The 20,126-nt window shown below is 37.1% G+C and overlaps 1 long non-coding RNA gene across 2 annotated transcripts in view; it reads left to right on the forward strand.

The window, feature by feature from the left end:
• The window catches only part of LOC116438559, a 36,466-nt gene that overhangs the window by 5,107 nt on the left and 11,233 nt on the right, over positions 1-20,126 (forward strand). The window contains exons 2-3 of one of the 2 annotated variants that reach the window (XR_004237808.1): positions 12,015-12,114; positions 18,826-19,052. This is a non-coding gene — a long non-coding RNA (uncharacterized LOC116438559). Of the gene's footprint in view, positions 1-12,014; positions 12,115-18,825; positions 19,053-20,126 lie in introns of those variants that run through there. The other variant, XR_004237807.1, reaches the window with a different exon arrangement.

Below are 20,126 nucleotides of genomic sequence, written 5' to 3' on the forward strand. Positions count from 1 at the left end.
ACCATCTAGAAAGCTCCAGGTCTTGCCTCATCCCATGAAATAGGTGAAAACTATGTCTTGAAAGACAGTAGGTTATAGCTCTCTAATCTTTGGTGTTCCTTTCAAAGAAGTTGTTATGTAAAGGTAAAAAAAAAAAAAAAAGGTCTTTCAAAGAAAAAAATGCTTCTTATTCTTATAGGATCAGCTATGTGATCATTTTAAATTATTGCTGCTTATACAGTGGGATGGAAGGAGAAAACATGAATTGTAATGACTCCAAAGTACATCCTACCAAGCATACCCTTTAAAATACAAGAGGACAGACACTATTGGAAAGAAGCAAGGAAACTTATTGGACCATGTGAAAACAAATGTAGTAGTACCAGAAGGTCTCATAGAAATAGTTTTGTATAAATATTTTTGTTTAAAATGGTTCCAGCTCTGGATTATGTTCCTGTCACTATTAGCTAAGCTCCATAAAGTGCTAAATAGCCATTTGTTCTAGCTGAGAAAATAGTCTAATAGTTTCCCATTTGGTATGTGTGGTTGTGAGCTAGCATCTATATGGCAACTTGGCCGTAAGGTCCACAAGACAAAATCCAATTTGAAATCAAAGGGATCAGATATGAGATCATCCTGATTTTCTCAATTCAGTTGTTCAGTTAATATCTTGATCACTAGTAAATCAACAGAAATCTTCAAAGCAGGAAATAGGAAGGACAATTAAATGCCCTCGAACAATTATAGAGTTTAAGATTAAATTTTAAATCCAAAATCAACATTTTGATTCTTATTTTCACTTGTTACAGATTTTGTCCTTTACTTTGAATCGTACATATATATGATTCTGGTAGTGCTGTATTTTCTCAACCTTAATTTAAGTGAATCATAAAGTCTGTGAAATTAGATTATTTTAAGGGAATCAAAGTAAATGGTCCACCTACTTTTTTTGGAATTAATGTAGATTAGACCTATTTTTCCAAAGTCTTAAATTATAAAGTACAAGGAGGTGAATGGTGCCTCAGCTCTTAAAAATTCTTTAAGGTATAAGGTGATTAGCGAGAGTTGAAACTTCAATAAAGGTTTTTTGAGAATTCATGCCAAACAGAGCAGGAGAGGCCTAAAGCTGTAAGATTTTATACTTATGCGTATTTAATTGACACCTTCACTTAACACCAATTCATTTAACTGATAACTATCTATTTGGAAGTCATATGGGGCCAATTCTCCTCCAGGTTACATTGCTTTAAATCAGAGTAATGGCATTCAAATTAACGGGCTTAGTCACATTAGTGATGGTTTTTTATATGAATAATTCTTTCCAGAAATCGTGTCTTTAATTACAAATTTTTTAAAACACATATATAGATACGTTTGTCCTTTAAAGATTCTGTGGTAATTTGATTTCAGTGCAGGGGAAAGTTATGCAGAAATCTTGTTGAGTGCCATCATGTGTCACGTACAGGACAACCAGGGGATCAGGCCCAGCCACCACGGGTTTGTGAAAGGCAGGTCCTTCTTGACCAACCTGATCTTCTTCTGTGACCAGGCGTCCAAGGAGGCCAATGGCATCCTGGCTTGTATCAGGCATAGTGTGGCCAGCAGGATTAGAGAAGGAATCATCCCTCTGGACTTGGCACAGGTGAGGCCACACCTTGAATCCAGGGTTCACTTTTGGTCCCATCATGTCAAGAAAGACATTTGAGTGCTGGAGTATGTCCAGAGAAGGGAAAGAGAGCTGGTGCACAAGTGTGGAGCACAAGTCTGATGTGGAGCAGCTTAGGGGTCTGAGAAAAGGAGGCTCTGGGGAGGTCTTACTGGTTTCTACAACTACCTGAGAGGAGGGTGGACCAAGGTGGGATTTGGCCTATTCTCCTAGGAAGCAATGGACAGAAGTAGAAGAAATGGCCTCAGATTGCTTCAGACAAGGTTTAGATTGGATATTAAAAATAATTTCTTCATGGAAAAGGTTGGAAAGCACTGAAGCATGCTGCCCAAGAAAGGTGAACACTTAAAAAGCAATAAAACCACATTACAAAAAACCAGATTAAATACATGTCTGTAAGGAGAGGGGTAATTACATTTGCAGCACATGCCTTAAACGCTCATTTGGTGGTGAAACTTGCATAAAACACCATGGGTGCCTAGGTATAAGCTGCAAGGGAACAAGCTTCAGTTCTTGCCTTGTGGAGGCAGGACCAAACTTGATCATTTTTGAGGCAACACTCAATTGTGGTGTGTTATATAACAGTGGCATAACTGCACTAGTGCAAGAAGTGGGGTCATAAATAGGACACTTGATTTTGGGGTGTCCTGGGAAACCCAAAATTTTATTGTATTCCATATCTGTCTGTGCCTGAAATTGTCACTGCCTCTTTAACACCCAGCTGTGGCCAGAAATGGAATCAAAGGTCTGTGGGGTTTCCAGGGGTCCTTTTAAAGAGTAGGGGAATGTAGGCAGAGTTCTCTCGCTCTCTTGCCTCTGTCTTGCCTTTTGGATTTACTTGCAACTGTAGCAACTCTAAAAGCTGCATTTTGCAATGGAAAACAGTTTTAGAGTGAAATATTTGACTCCTGTTGGTAGTACGAAGCCAGAGCCAGGTCCAGGGTAGGGCCACCACTTGATGGTGCTTGAGAATCCAGTTCTTTTTCCTCCCCACATTGGAACAGGGACCCGAGACAGCAGCACCAACATTTGTGGAGTCCTGCGGGTGTCAGGAGGTAGAGAGTGGCAGCACTATCCACACATACCAGAAATTTAATGTCAGAGACTGAATAAATTTGACGTCTTTAAAGAACACCTGTGTGTATGTGTAAAATTCTAGAATACTAGAAACAAGTGACAGAATGAGAAGAAATGGCCTCAAGTTGCTTCAGAGGATGTTTAGATTGGATATTAGGAAGAATTTCTTCTGACTTCACATGTTTCCATTAATTCATTACTACAGACCACAAAGGAAGATAGACAATTCATGAACAATAAATCAAAATTTCATCTAAGTAGCTTCATAGCACATGTAAATGTCATGCTTAGAAGTACAGCATATCAAAACCTTTTAAGATGAGGAAAGTTGTTACAAAGGTAGACTATATGAATCACATTTAACTGGTGAAATTGTATTATTTATAGTGGCAAAAAAAATCCCTTTTTTACTCCATAATGGAATGAAATGTATAAAACCTAACATGACAGCAATCATAAATTGATATTTCTCATTTTATAACTTGGACGGCTATAATTTTGCAAGTAAAATCCCATATGTTGAAGGGAAAAGTACACTCCTACTCTTTTTCCTTTCTAAAAAAATTATGGTTGTTTTATTACTTGTATGACAAAATCAAGTCCTGAATAAAATACTCCCCAATGCAATATTCTGTACAAGCTACCTGCCTTCCTTATGTTGGATTTTAGAATGCTTTTGACTAAAGCGTGTCACCCTTTTCTGAGAACAGGTTACCCAAAAGCAAATCACTACTTTCATACCAAAACAATCACTTTCCTTTTCCCTCTGTGAAATTTTGTTGCCTCCAGACTTTGGTTAGATTGCAGAACTGAGAAAGACACCATCTGTAAGTTAAAGCTCTGCCATTGCTGCCCATGTAAAATCAAGCAAAATTAGCAAAGGACGTATGATTTACTTGTACTCAGCTATTTGTGTCTGGCAGGTGAAATAGGCTGACTACTGATCTTTGGGAAAAGAGCTTCTTTTTTTCCATGAAACTGGATTTCCCACTGTCCAACATGCAGTGAAGACTGGTGTCGCTCTTGGGGCAGTCACAACACACACAGACAGTGCCTCTTTCAAGGGCCAAGAAGCTGTTTATTAAACAAAGCAGCTTCTTTTACACACCTTTTGTATGTTATCATTCGGGTTACATATTCACTGGCTGCTAAACTACCACAATGGACTCATTGGCTATTACTAACTACAACATACTACCATTGGCTACCTAGAGCATAAGCATTCAAGCATTCAGAAAAATAACAAGTGCTGATATGTTGCTGTTTTTCTCCTTCTATTGTTTAACTTTCTTGCTTCTGTTGATACTACATTTTCATGGATGAAACTAATTCTTTTTCCTCTCACGAACTTTTCTCAGAGTCCTCTAGCCAAAGTAACAGGCCTGAGCCATAATTTTACAAAGGCAACAAGGCCTTCATTTTATAAGGTTTTACTTAAATGCCACAGACTGGTCCATCTGTGTTCCTATCAACAGTGATGCTAGAGCAAAGGGTTAGAAGCAAAGGCATTAGATTCTGCCATGACTAGAAAAGGCTGATTGCAGAAAGCCTTGATAGGCTCAGTAGAGTAGTGTAAGGCAAACAAAGAAATAGGATATGAGGAGTGAAGATGCAGATAGAAAAGCCAGCATCATCAGCAGCTGGCTGATATATAGTTGCTTCCTGCTTTTCCATTACCTCATGCATCAGACATCTGGCCTGTTAGTTTAAAAATCTTAACACTGACAGTATCACAACGAGTGTCAAAATGATACATTCAAAAGTGAGGAATATCAGAGTAAGGGGTTGTTTCTTGTGCTTAGATGTCAGTTTTCAAATGAATGATCAGACTGCTCTGCTTACTGTAACATAAACTTGTACTCTGCATGCTGTTAAACCAAAGTTATGGAATGGAGAATTATTTATTTGAGGTCCTTCATCTGATCCAAGAATAGGAATATTTTCAAACAACATCACAGAGAAGAAATAATACCATAATCTTCAATGAATGCCTATGCAACAGAGATCATATGAGAAACTGGCCAAGTCACCATCAGAGCTACACCATAATATTTGGCCTGTGGTTTTTTTTCGTGTACTTAATAGTTAACATAGATACACCATAGTGGCTCAAGATACCAACATCACACTAAAGACACCACTGCCACAGTGGCGAAAGTGCTACAGGTTAACAGCTACAGCTGAAGCCAATTTACAGGTGAGCTTTTTTAACATGCCAAATAACCTGCAACACTCAGGGTATTGAGTAATTCACACATTGCTGAATGTTCACTGAGAATTTTCAGAATTAATTTTGTAAGTCTTTCAGACTCTGAATGTTTAAAATAAAACACTCCAGAAAACTGTATTTTTAGAGCATCAATCTCCAAAAGCACACATTATTAAATTTAACAAATGCAATAACAAACTGTAGGCTGGGTCAGGATTTATCTCAAGGCACATAATAAAACACACCCCTATCCAGACTGTCTTGTTTATACACCTTGACACTTAGAAAGGGCTTTCCAAAGGGAAAAAGACATTCTGAATAGTCTACTTGCATCATGCTTCTATGTCCATCTTAATACATCTTTATAGCTTAATGAAAAATGTTTCTGCAAGATAAATTCGATCCAGAAAATTGTATTACTCACGAAGAGAAGTAAGTCTGGAAACTCTATTTGTGTTCCTTGGAATACTAGTTTGGGCTTTTACAGCTTCATTTGAAAGTGCTTAATCTATTCAATAGAAGAAATCTAGGAGGCCTCCTGTATCTCTCTGATATGTGGCCGTGACAACAGCTGACTCAAACATCAGGTGATAAGCATCAGATGGATTATGCTGCTTGACATTAGAAAATAAATACTTGCAGTACATATGACTGAAATAGCAGTCATGCTGCTTCTACTCTGTCTGTACTCTGTCACTTGCAATAGTGAAGCAGGGTGACCACAGGACACATAGCAGTGATTTTGCTGGGGCTGTGCAAGCTTGAGATTGACCAGGCAACCATCACCGTTCTCTCTCAAGACAGATAGGGTTTCAAGCTCACAAAGTTATGTTTCATTGTAATTAGATTAATGGCCAATCTATCATTAATAACCAGGAAGTTTAGAAAGATATACTGATTTATGGTTTTATTAATTAGAATAAATAATATTGTCTTTCAACATTCCCCTAAAAACAGTGAAGCCCTTTGTCATGGTTTAACACCAGCCAGCAACCAAATACCACACAGCCACTAGCTCAGTTCCCCATCAGTGGGATTGTGGAGAGAGTTGGAAGGGTGACAGCTGGAAAACTGGTGTGTTGAGACAAAGTTTAATAGGGAAAGCAAAAGTCACATCTGGAAGCAAAGCAAAAACCAAGGAATTAATTCACTAGTTCCCATGGGTAGGTAGGTGTTCAGCCATCTCCAGGAGAGCAGGGCCCCATCATGTGTAGTAGTTACTTGGGGAGATGTTCCTCCATTCCTCCTTCTTCACCCAGCTTTATATACTGAGCATGATGTCATATGGTGTGGGATATTCCTTTGGTCTTTTTGAGTCAGCTGTCCCAGACGCATGCCCTCCCAACTTCCAGTGCAACCCCAGCCTTCTGGCCATCGTGGCAGTATGAATAGCAGAAAAGGCCTTGGCTCTGTGTAAGCCCTGCTCAGCCGTAACAAAAACATCTCTGTATTATCAACCCTGTGTTCAGCACAAATGCAAAATACAGCCCCATACCAGACACTGTGAAAAAAAATTAACTCTACAGCAGCCAAACCAACACACCATTAAAGATGACCACAGCAAATCTATCCCTTTCCTGCTGAAAGAAGTACACCTGTTCCAAGATGACTGCCTTCCCAGGTGGTTCAGGCTGAAAGCAATGAGCAGTGTGACCACATTTTTGTGTTCATTGTAAATTTACTGACTCACAAGACATGGACTGAAAACTTAAAGACACAGAGCACAAGTCCTATGAGGGGTGAGGGAGCTGGGGTTCTTTACACTGGAGAAAGGGAGGCTTAGGTGAGACCTTATCACTTTCTACACAACTACACAAAAGGAAGTTGTAGTGAGGTAGGTGCCAGTCTCTTCTCCAGGTAAAAAGTGACAGGACAAGAGCAAATGGCCTCAATTTGCACCAGGGGAGGTTTAGATTAGGCAAACACTTTTCATGAAAAGGATAGTAAAGCATTGGAACAGACTGTCCAGAGAAGCAGTGACGTCCCTGGAAGTATTCAAAACACATGTGAATACGGCATGAGGACATGGTTCACTGGTGGTTGTGCTGGGTTAACCATTGAACTTGATGATCTTGAAGGTGTTCCCCAACCTTAAGGATTCTGATTTTATTATTTCTGGTACTTTAATGGATCAGACTATAAAAACAAATGCCACTTCCACAGAACAGGCAAGCACCATTCACAGTGAAGCAAAGTGACCTTCTCACTGTGACATTTAAGCTGTTACAATCCAAGGATTTATGCCAGGATGTGAGTATGATTTTGTATGTGTATAGATAGGCAGTGAATCAATTTTACATTTGCTTGGCTCAGTGATTAACGAAATCACAGAACATAAATTTAAATGAAGTAATGTAAAACACTATTGACTTGTATAATATGAGATAAACTGAGATGACATACCTCTAAAATTTTAAACATTTTTTTAAAATTTATTTTAAATAAATCTTTTTTGTTGTTGTTTGTAACTTACCTGTATGCAGTAAAAAATGTTTAATTTTTATCCTTTGTTGATGGAGAAGATTCACATATCATAAAAAATATTTATATTAATAATGCACAAAGTGATTTATCACTTAAAAATGTCAAGTCTTTTAAAAATTTTCTCCCAGAATGAGAACTACAGAAGTAGTCAGTGCAGCAGATCTTACTTCCCCTCTCACATGTGAGAAAATAAAAATGCTGAATTTGCATTAAGAATGCTAAAAGAAAAATGCTCCAGTGTATTTATAAATTAAACACTTAGATAAATAATATTCCTCTCAATTTGAATCTCATTAAAGAGAGAGGAGCCTAGTCACATATACAGAAACCTCCCTTTGGGCATCACAGTATAAAAAGGATATAAAAAGTTTAGAAAGCATCCAAAGGAATGCTATGAAGACAGTGAAGGATAGAGGGGAAGCCATATGCAGAGTGGCTGAGGTCACTTGGCTTGCTCTGCCTGGAGAAGAGGAGACTGAAGGGAGACCTCATTGTATTTACAACTTCTTCATGAGGAAAAGAGGATGGGCAGGCACTGATCTCTTCTCTGTGGTGACCAGTGACAGACCCCAAGAGAATGGCCTGAAGCTGTGTCAGGGGAGGTTTAGTTTGGATATTAGGAAAGGTTCTTCACCCAGAGGGTGGTTGGGCACTGGAACACACTCCTCAGGTTCCTCACAATACCAGCCTGACAGAGTTCAAGAAGTGTTTTGACAGCACTCTCCAAAGACACATGATGTGATTCTTGGGGTTGTCCAGTGCAGGGCCAGGAGTTGAGTTTGGTGATCCTTTTGGGTCCATGCCAGCTCAAGTATCCTATGATTCCATCATGAAAAAATTTTAGAGCCTACACAAAATAAGAGGTGGGAAAAAAACCAAACCCACAGGTTATGGATCACTGTGCCAAAAGATTTCTCCATATTGTATTGTTCTCCCACTAGCACCCTTCTCTTTATCATCATTATTCTTGTCCACGTTTTGTGAAATTGTTTACAATTGTGACACTAACAGTTTTGTTAAGATACCACAGGTAACATTAATACAGAACTAGGACAGATAGAAAAAGTTGGAGAAAACTGTACAATGCCAGTAGTAATACAGAATGGAAACAAAAGAGGGATATGAAACAGAAAATAAACAGAATCATAAATACCAAGGGGCTGTAAAAACCTTTGGAGCTTTCAGAAACTCTCAAGCTTCTGAGTTTGAGTTTTAGGCTTTGGGTTTGGGGTTGTCATTTGTTTGTTTTATTTCAAGTTAAAAATAACCCCCAAAAGATGTCTAAATTATGAATAAGTGCAGATCTTAAGGTAAAATCACTGAACCTTAGCCCACAAAGAAATCAATGCTCTGTTTACAGTAAGCACTTCAACAATAATAATTTGTTTTGTGTCACTTTCCTATACAATCAGCTCTCACATAAGCATTCACTTGGCCACACTGCTTCCCATATCTACAGTTCAATAGACACTTTTACTCTTCCTTACCTTTACAAACGCTCTGGCATTTCAATCTACCCATGAATACAGACAATCTGTCCTTCAGTGGGATTCAGCAAATTTCTCTTACCTTTTTTGCATACATCAGAAACCTACAAATGTTCTTACCTAAAATTTAAAAGGTTAGGTGTTTGAAATGAATAAATTTAGATTTAGAAAAAATAATCTCATTCATGCCTTCACTATCCTTCCTCTTGACCATGGCAATTTCCTATTCATAATAACATCCATCCTATTGATTCAGCTCATAACTAGTTTGCTAAAATAATAGTCATAGTCCTTACCATGTCTTATTTTTTCCTTGAAATCTCAGGCATTTATCAAATTGTATGACTGGACCTACAGCTGCTGTAGCCTAGCACTTTTCCAGTAATGTCAGTAGACAAAAGGCAATATATAATTGCAAAGAATCTTGTCCTCAATCATGTTGTCTCGGTTTTCACCTACCTCCACCTCTCCACTTCTGACAACATTTACGTTTTCAGCTGCCTCACCATATTATCACCTCATCATAGTAATTTTTTATAAAATCTGATCCCCTTTTATTCTCAGAAGCCTCCTACTGTTGGTATTTTGATTTTCTTGAAAATTCATGCCACATGAAAACACCTGAATGAAACAGGAAGTTCCATCTTAATAGGCAGGTGACAGAGCTCTGGAACAGATGGCCCAGAGAGATTCTGGAGTCTCCTTCTCTGTAATACTCAAAAGCCATCTGAACGCATCCTGTGCAATCTGCTCTAGTGAACCTGCTATATGGTGGGGCTGGACTATGTGATCTTCAGAGGTGCCTTCCAAAGCAAACATCCTGTGAGTCTGCGAAAAGATAAAAAGAGAAGAAAGAAAAGTAAAATTCAGAAAGATAATGGAGAAGATAAAAAGAGAAGAAAGAAAAGTAAAATTCAGAAAGATAATGGAGAAGATAAAAAGAGAAGAAAGAAAAGTAAAATTCAGAAAGATAATGGAGCCTTAACTCCTGGAAGACTGGGAGTGTTAGTACAAAGAAAGGCTGAAAATTTGTTCCCAGAGAGAGTCAACTGCAAGTGCTCATTAGATAGAAGAACCTCTGTAGTCAGGGAGTACCTACGGAAAAAGTAATGACTGAGTCATCCTTAAGTGAGAAAGGAAAAAATTACAAAGTGAGAAGAAGGGTGCATAAAAAAAATCCAATTAAACTACAAACCATATCACAACAACTAGATTATAATGTTTTGTAAATTATCTGTCATTGAATAATGATAGAAGAGAGATGGAACACATTCTTGTCATTCAGCGCATTTACCTTACAACTTTATGTTAATGAAAACTTTAGTTAGAAGTACACCAAGGACTAATATGGCTGAAATTTTATTTGAAACATACTTTCACTTTTTGGAAAGTGACCTAGTAACAACTGCTATCTATGTAAGATCTTCTAAACAGCTGCTAAATGTTCTGCCAACAGTTAAATGTAATACCTTAATTAGAGAGGATATCATGGAATCAAGACACTACAAAATCGGTTTTAATGATTTACATTTAAAACATTCATGTGCCAATTGCTAATCAGCACATCAATTTGATGTTGAAAATTAAATTGTTATCTCATAGATCAATTGAAAAATTAGAAAAGGTCTCATTCTTGGTCATTTGGAAGATGAAGGGTACTTACTATGCTAAAAGAAAAATAAAGGAAAAAGCAAAAACAAAATGGAAAGCAAAATATCTTTGTTTACATTGTAACCTGCCAATGAAAACCTGATTGCTTTTCAATAAAAATTTTAAGTAATAAATGTTGGGTAATTCTGAAGGTTCTTAACACCCATGACTTAAGGACCTTTATTTGAAATTTTAGGTGATTAATACAGATGAAAACTGGACTGAAAATTTGGAGATTTAAACATATTTAATATATTTTTGGCCACATATACTCTTTTTAATCAGATGTCCGCTCTTCACCTGCAAGAAAGTGCTTTTTTTCTCATTTCATAAGATTTGGAGTATACTATGCTCTTGGCAGGGCCTCATACACACAACAGCATATTTTCTTCCCCCTGTCCTCCTCCCCGCAAATCATGTTAGATTCTGTCTTTTCTTCTGACATAAGAAAAACTTATTCATCATGTAATTCCATACTTATCTTTCCAATTTATTTTATCCTGCAGCTGGACAATATTATCAAAAAATCTCAAATTTCTTTGTTTTTTGCTGTTTTAGTGAAGATAAACCCTGCTTCTGGTCAAATATTCAATTTTACCTTTTTGAGGAGAGAAGCAAAGGAGCAATGTTTGATCACAGAGAAGAATTGTTTTGGTTATTATAGTTGCACAAATAGATGTAAAGCACATAATTTTATTTCAAGCTTCTAATGTATCCAGTGTTTCTATATTTGATTGTCTCAGTGTCCCACAGCAAGTTTATAAAGTAAACTGAAGGAACTTTCCCTTCAGATCAATTCTCTGGCCATTTCAATATTATCTTACAGTCCGCCACTGCAGAGTAGAGAAAGAAGACAAGGAATCTGGCTCCTAACTTCCTATTTTTAACGTCAGCAATTCTTTCCTTTCACATCAAGGATTCTCTCTAGAAATGTAAGATTTTTCGTTTAAAGATTTGGCTCACTGACTCTTGAGATGTAATAGAATTTCTCTTATTGAATAATGATAATTTTTCTTGGTAACGGGTTTTGTTTTTTGTGGTTTTGTTTTTGGTTTTGGGTCTTTTTAAGTTAATTTGTGGTTACACAAAACAAAGCTAAGGTTTTCATCTTATCTCAGTGTTTTGTTTAATTTCCTTTCTGCAGTGTATGTGCCAGGTTTACACGTCAGTAATACCATACAAAATGCTCCAGCAGATGCAAGACAAGGATTGAGGAATGAGAACCTGTGGACCTACCTAGTTCTTTTAAATACATAAAGAACTGGATATTTTTGCACCAAGTCCTTATGGTACTGTTCTTCTTTGCGGAGTTACAGGCACTCACAGTTCTTACTATTTTAATATTAACAAATAAGCATTTTTTTTCATATTTTATAGTTTTACTTTAAGTAACATATACAACTAGAAATATTATGAGAAACTGTTGGATATTGTAATGATTATTATACTTTGTTTTTCACAGATAATTCCTCCTCAGATGACCAACTTCACTTGGCAGAAAACATTCTGGTTAAATATTCTTTAGTGATCAGACAAATACTAAACAACATGATTAATGAATGGTAAGCATAAATGTGTGAAACATAGGTCTATTTATTTCTGTAATTCATTCAAATATATATTCTAGATAAATATATATGTAAGTATAAAAATAGGCATATATAAACACAGGTCTGGCAGAAATATGAGTTTCAACCAGCATTTCAGTGTAATGAAGATGATTAATATGAGCTTCATTTCATATGGGTTGCATTTTACTCATCAGTCTTAATATATACTGTATGAAAGACATATTTCACACATCGATAATCTTTGTTTGGAAAATCTACAACTTCTTCAAAGTACCAATCAGGAAAATCAATTCTCAGGTAAATTTGTCCCTTATCAAATGCCGCAGGTATACACATATTCAAAATTGAAGCAGAGTAGCTGAGGTAATAGGAAAGTAAGAGTGAAAGCTGAAGTCATGAAGAAAAGAGATGCTTTAAGCTAAAGAAAGCAAGCTAGTCGGAATCACAAGTAGGAAGTTTTTTGCACAGAAAGGGCCTAAGTTGCACATTTAGTATTATTATTCACATATCTGCATGTTTTATGCTAGTTAGTTGAAAATGCCTTTAGAAATATTTCACATACTCTTCAGTATTAGGGCATGTCTGAATTGTTTTCTCAGTGTCTACAACAAAATTCAGGATCTCAAAATATGGAAGTATTTACAATTCATTTAAATTAGTGATTAGTGTTTTCTCAGGAAACATGCTCGACTATTTGTACAGATTTTTTTCCAGATAACCTATGTACTGGAGGATAAGATTTATGATTGTTTGCATACTGTACTGGAAATGTCCCACCAATACTTTCAATAATAATAGTAACAACTATAATTATTTTATTTCAAACCCAGAAAAATAGAACCTTCATCTTTGCTGTCATCTTACTTTTTCTATCAATAATTTCTCTAAAATTTAAAATGTACACTGAGCATAAATTCTCTCATTCAGAGTATAAATTATATGGCAGCATGAGAGAAGAGACTATTCTAGAGGAAAAAGAAAAAACCAAACCACTGTTACATCATAAACACAACTTCAAAATGGAAAAGTTCTCAGCAGAAACATGATAAAACTATACCAATATTCCACAAATAAAATACAATAGGTCTTGGGAAGATCTACACATCTTATTTTTCTCATTAGAGTGACCTATTCCCTGACCTGTGACTCTATTTCATTCTGAAACTAATGAGGAAGTCTTAACTCATGAAAATAAAATGTCCTTAAGCCTCAAGGTAATATGTATTTGTTTCCTATTTGGAACATTTCTGGATTTTTTTCTTTCAAATATGCTTGAAGGAAACAAAAAGTACTCTTTTCAGCTGAAAAACATTAAAAAGAATACAGTAGTGCATAGTACATGACACTTCATTGCTGAACAATCATCTAACTTTCAAAAAAATGTGTATTATATGAAAAGTCTTTTTATTCCTTCCCTCCTTTGCATTTTATTAGATTTTTAGATGAGCCTTTTTTAAAATAATGAAAAAAAAATTGATTATCTCTCTCTAAAATTTGTTTAAAACTCAGTTTTACTTTGTTTACTGGTGGTGGTCTCTAGTTGGTGCATGAAGTGGTCATCGATAGAGCTCATGAATACAAATAGAAAGCATGAAATATATTGTTCAGACAGGCAAATTCTTATGACGTATAAGCCAAAAAAATAAGAACAACGTAACACCCTGCATTTTGGAGTTTCTTGTATTTTCCAGCTAGACCAACATCCACACTGCACAAAGCATATGTGCTTAGCCATGTGAGCCTTGGCTGTCGTGTACCAATCAGACTACCTACACATTACCTTTATTTTATGACTGCCAGCCTGAACTTTCCATACAGTCTGATATTAGTCGCTTCAGAGTGCTTAAAAAGTAGTGACAACAGTCAAAGATCAAGTTGAATCTACTCACACACCTGTTATCTTCATTCTTTACACTAGTGTTGTTAGAGAACCACTTCACAGTGAGAATTATGGCAATAATATCTTCTCTACACAAAGAAGCTTTTGGCTTTGTAATACAGTATGAGTTGGTCAGCATGCAAAACAGACATTTTTGGTAACAGACCTAGTTTAATTAGAAATCAAAGTTCTGTATTTCACCCAGCATTTCTTGTAGTCTGGTCCAAGACTCTAAACATAGCGAATGCATCAAGGATCTGACCTACTATGCAAATAGTGTGTGTAGATACCTATGTATCCAATATTACTGCATGAATGTGCAGTTAGCCTATTTAATTATTCATGGCTATTGCACTGTTGTTCTTTAACAGCTTTATATGAGTGCAATGAGTTCTTCCCAACAAATGCGTGGTCAGTTGCCACATTAGAATTCCCAAACATCCAGTAGTTAGATAAGCTGGTTTAGAACAGGAAATACTGGCCAGCCATGGAAAAAAATTGTTAAATTCTTTGTAGACAAATCCAAGGATATGAACAGCAAGAGAAAAATTCTCAAAATAATAATAAATAGCACACATTTTGTTATCAAGACTTTATCTGGCCCTGCCAATCATTTATGTTCTACTAACAGATGCATGCCTTCCTATTTCTCTATCGATAATGTTTGCTTTCAAAACAGTATCATTTTGAAAGTATATTTCAAACAGTATATTTCCTACAGTATATTGTAACATAGAAGAAAATATGTGAAACCTCTTAGAGACAGAAATGGAACCAAAAGAAATGTTTAGTTGTCATACTACTTAAAAGGCTTCTGTTCTTTTCACCTCACAGAAACCCCTTTTTATATATATGGTAGGTAAAGAATACTATAGGTGCTCTACAAAATCTTCATTAGCTATTGCAGAAATGCTTTGACATGTCCTCTGCTGCCACTCCTGTCCCCCTGACACATATAAAACACAGGGAAGAACAAGGAATGGTCTATATTTGGAGGAAAACATTTTTATAGTCAGTTTATTCATTTGATATGACAGTTGGACAACCTGGACAAATACCAAGGGCTAGAGAGCAATCTTTGTGCATAAATCTTTCTTCCAACTATATCTATTTTCATTCAAACAGGAGATTGAATACCGCAACACTGAATTGAAAAGTCTATAGATCATTTCACCTGCAATCAATTAACTTAGAGTTTTTTAATGTCAGCACAAGAAACCAGAATTTCCTTATTAAGACGAAATTTAGATCTGGATGTGAGCTTTCAGGTAAAGCAGACTCAGCATCATGAAATTTGGAACACAGATAAGCTGAGAACTTTGAAGTAAATTGATCAAAATTTGGAAATGAAGAATTCAATATTTTAAGAGCTCAAATAAATCTACGTGTACCTGTGTCTGACCCAGATGATAAGTTTAGTCCTGAACTATCAAATTCATTGCATTCAGATTATAGTTAAAATCACACTGGCTTCTAGCTTGTCAGAAATAACATATTCTGCATCTAAATTAAGTCCTTCATCATATGAGATTAGGGAAAAAATTGCTTCTATGAAGTAATCCAATGTGATAAAATCTTTAATTTTGCTTGTGCTCAAGTATTATTAGACTATCAAAAAGTTCTACAGCAAGTTTTAATAATTTACCTCAGTATCTGAAGAGAAGTGTATTCTGTATATTTATGATTTCAACCTTTTAAAAATGTGTGAAGAAATGAAAACTAATGGAAAACTAAGGTTTTGTCCCTGGGATATATTTTCCAGTAGATATTACAATGCATGGAAAGTAGGCCATTTTCTTCTTTACAATTCAGTGTTTATCCATTTTTATGACAAGTGACTTGGAAATCAATACATTGTATTCCTAAGATTCAGTAAATATTAAGGAGAGTATTTCACTTATTTAACCAGTTCATTCAAGCAAATGGACAAACCATGGTGAAATAAATATAGAATTTTAAAAAGCTATATTTGTTTTTTTATTTCTGTAATATAATATTTTCTCTTTGAATTTTTGTGATTTTGAAAACCAATTTATTGCTTATACAAATAAAAAATAACCACAAGTATCGATACTTTATTGCTCTATTGGCATAGCTACTCTAAATTTATCACCTCAGTTTCATTTATGAAACCTATTTCATCATGTACTTGAGAACAACCACGGGTCGGGGTCCAGAATGAAGACAAAAAAATAAATGAAGGACGGGAGGAAGGGAAGGTGTGGGAAGGGAAGGTGTGGGAAGGGAAGGTGTGGGAAGGGAAGGGAAGGTGTGGGAAGGTGTGGGAAGGTGTGGGAAGGTGTGGGAAGGTGTGGGAAGGGAAGGGAAGGGAAGGGAAGGGAAGGGAAGGGAAGGGAAGGGAAGGGAAGGGAAGGGAAGGGAAGGGAAGGGAAGGGAGGGGAAGGGAAGGGAAGGGAAGGGAAGGGAAGGGAAGGGAAGGGAAGGGAAGGGAAGGGAAGGGAAGGGAAGGGAAGGGAAGGGAAGGGAAGGGAAGGGAAGGGAAGGGAAGGGAAGGGAAGGGAAGGGAAGGGAAGGGAAGGGAAGGGAAGGGAAGGGAAGGGAAGGTGTGGGAAGGGAAGGGAAGGGAAGGTGTGGGAAGGTGTGGGAAGGTGTGGGAAGGTGTGGGAAGGTGTGGGAAGGTGTGGGAAGGGAAGGGAAGGGAAGGGAAGGGAAGGGAAGGGAAGGGAAGGGAAGGGAAGGGAAGGGAAGGGAAGGGAAGGGAAGGGAAGGGAAGGGAAGGGAAGGGAAGGGAAGGGAAGGGAAGGGAAGGGAAGGGAAGGGAAGGTGTGGGAACGGAAGGTGTGGGAAGGTGTGGGAACGGAAGGTGTGGGAAGGGAAGGGAAGGTGTGGGAAGGTGTGGGAAGGGAAGGTGTGGGAAGGTGTGGGAAGGTGTGGGAAGGGAAGGTGTGGGAAGGTGTGGGAAGGTGTGGGAAGGTGTGGGAAGGTGTGGGAAGGGAAGGTGTGGGAAGGGAAGGTGTGGGAAGGGAAGGTGTGGGAAGGGAAGGTGTGGGAAGGTGTGGGAAGGTGTGGGAAGGTGTGGGAAGGTGTGGGAAGGGAAGGGAAGGGAAGGGAAGGGAAGGGAAGGGAAGGGAAGGAAAGGAAAAAGATGTAGTGCTATGATATATGACATCAGGGATGAAGTACTTTTTCCCATGAACCTTAGCAGTGCTAATAAACAGCTGTGATCGTTTCAAAAGAAAAAGGAACTTCTAGCAGAAGATGAACTGAAACTTATGAATGCAATTCAGGGAAACAAGGAATAGAGAGAGCAAAGGGAAAGCGAGAGTAATATAATTAAAATATTCTAGGTCCATAGGAAGTTACTGTTCAAAAGAATCTGAAGAAAGGGCTAAGAAAACATTTTTTAGTTCTTTTTTTGTATGATAAAAATAATTCACCAAAATAAGGAACCAGAAGTCCAAACCAATTTATACACCCGATCTACTTAATAGGTTACTTGTTGTATTTTTGTTTTCTTTCTTTCTTTTAGCAAAAGTTTTGTCCTAGAGAAACTAGGTAAATTTTTTTTTCAGCTTTAAACAATTTCCATTTATTGTCATAAACTTAAAATGCTTATTGATTTAACTGGTGGTTTGGACTGCTTCATATTTATTTACTGGCATAAAGTAATACAAGTATTATATTAAGTGTTGTCTTGACCTTGACTATCCACCAGGTGCCCAGCGACCCACTCTATCACTCCATTTCCTCACTGAACAGAGGAGACAAAATATAATGTAAAGCTCAGGGGTCAAGATAGGAACAGAGAGCTCTCTCAGCCTTTGCAAACACAGGCAAAACCAGATTTGAGTAGGGGGAATTAATTTATTATCAAATCAGAAGGGCTAGGGTTAGGGTTAGGGCTAGGCTTAAGGGTAGGGTTACGAATAGGGTTAGGGGTCACCCCTTGCAACTTCCTCAGACTTCCTAGACTCAACTTTACTAATGAGCTCTTTTCCTCCTTCTTTTGAGTTGCACAGTGGGACGAGGAATTGGCTCTAAAAGTGATGAAAAAATCCAAGCACGATTAGGCTTGAGAAGTGGAAATGGTTTTTTGTATTTTTGGTATATATTTCATATACAGGGTATAATGGCATTTCCCTAGCTCCATGTTAGCTTGAAGTCCCACGTCATATATCTTTAATTTATAGAAAAGGATTATTTACTCTGAGATGATGTTTATGAACTAAAGATTTCTAGTACCACTATTCCCTTTTTTAGAATTATGTTAAAATCTATATAATTCAATAGGGAAATACATACTTTTTGAAAATTTGTTAAAATATGTTTCAGAACCTACATCTTTGGTATGATTCTGTATTTCATATGAACTTCCCATAAAAAGATTGAAGTAACTTTAGCTTCAGGGAGATCTCATAGCACAGTTATTTTATCTCTGTACTATCCAAATGATAAAAAAAAATGTGTACCAGCCCACTTAAATATGGACAACACAGTTTTCACAAAGATTTCCAAACTGAGTTTTAGTTCTTTGGAGTACTTCAAGAATATTAAAGTATCTTAGAATGGTTCATGTTGGAAGAGACATTAAAGATTACTTTTTTCAAACCCCCTACCATGGGCTGAGAAACCTTCCACTAGACCAGGTTCCCCATAGTTCAATTTAACCTAGCTTTGAACACTTCCATGGATGGGGCATCCATAGCTTCTCTGAACAACTTGTTCCAGAATTCACCACTCTTAGAGTAAGGAATTTCTTCCTCATATGTAATCGAAACCTATGCTCTTTCTGTTTCAAGCCATTGTCCCTTGTTTTATCACTTCTTGGCCTTGCAAAAAGTCCCTTTACATCTCTCTTGTAGAACCCCACATGGTACTGGAAGGCTGCTGTAACATCTCCTGAAAGACTTCTCTCGTTCAGGATGAACAACACCAACTCTCTCAGCCTGTCTTCACAGCAGAGGTGCTCCAGCCTTCTGATCATCTTCATGGCCCTCCTTTGGACTCACTTCAGGAAGTCCATGTCATTCTTATGTTGGTGGCCCCAGAGCTGGATGCAGTTTTCCAGGTGGGGTCTCACCAGAGCAGACTAGAGAGAGAGAGAGAATCACTTCCCTCGACCTGCTGGAAATGCTGTTTTTAAACACAGTTCAAGATTTCTGGGCTGCAAGCACACATTGCCAGGTTATGTTGAACTTTTGATGTGCCAGCACAAAGACCTTCTTCCCAGGGCTGCTCTCAATCCGTTCTCCACCCAGCCTGTATTTGTGCTTGGGGTTGCCCTGACCCAGGTGACCTTTCACTTGGCCTTGTTAAACTTCATGAGGTTTGCATGGCACTGCCTTTCAAGCCTGCTAAGGTCCCTCTGGAAGGGATCTTTTTTTTACTACTTTATTAGGAAAATTATGAATCATTAAATTTTGGCCTGAAGAAAATATATTCTCTGCATTTGTTTCCTATATAAAGTTCTGTTTATCTTAATGTAAAACAAGGCAAAAAATGTGGCTAGTTTCTTTTATTTTATGGTGAGAAAGTTATTATATGGTTTGTTTTAAAAGGCAATGATGGAGTGATGTCATGAAATATATTCTAGGTTAGTATTTTAACTTTTAACTATGACTTTGAAAAATAAAATGTACTGTGAAAAGAAAGAGATAGAGTTGTTCAGTCAGAATTCAGTGCAAATTTCTGGTTACACTTCCTAGGTTATTAAAAATAATACAGTTTATCTGAAGCTATTCACAAAGTGATCAACAAGCACATACCTTGAAAATGCATGAGTTCATAAAAAAAAGGAAGAAAATAACATTCAGCCCACCTCAACTCCTACTATTCAGTTTACTTGAAAGGAGAAAGTAAAATTTCGGAGTTATCAGGAGAAGCTCTACTTTAACATTTGCTCTTTTCCTCTTAGATTGATCATGTTATTTGAAAAAGACAGGAAATTGAGATGCCTGCTCAGAAAATGATCCAGACAACCTTTTCTTATCATGGAGTCAGTCTAAGTGAGTCATGATTTTTACTGAATCACTGCACAATTCAGTTGGTAGCTGCAGTCATAGAATCATAGATTGGAAGGGGCTTTTAAAGGTCATCTAAACAAACTGTCCAGCAAATGAGCACAGATATCTTCAACTAAATCACGTTAAAAGTTTTCAAGAAT

The sequence above is a fragment of the Corvus moneduloides genome, chromosome Z (genome assembly GCF_009650955.1).
Source record: "Corvus moneduloides isolate bCorMon1 chromosome Z, bCorMon1.pri, whole genome shotgun sequence".
In the NCBI taxonomy this organism is placed as follows: Eukaryota; Metazoa; Chordata; class Aves; order Passeriformes; family Corvidae; genus Corvus; species Corvus moneduloides.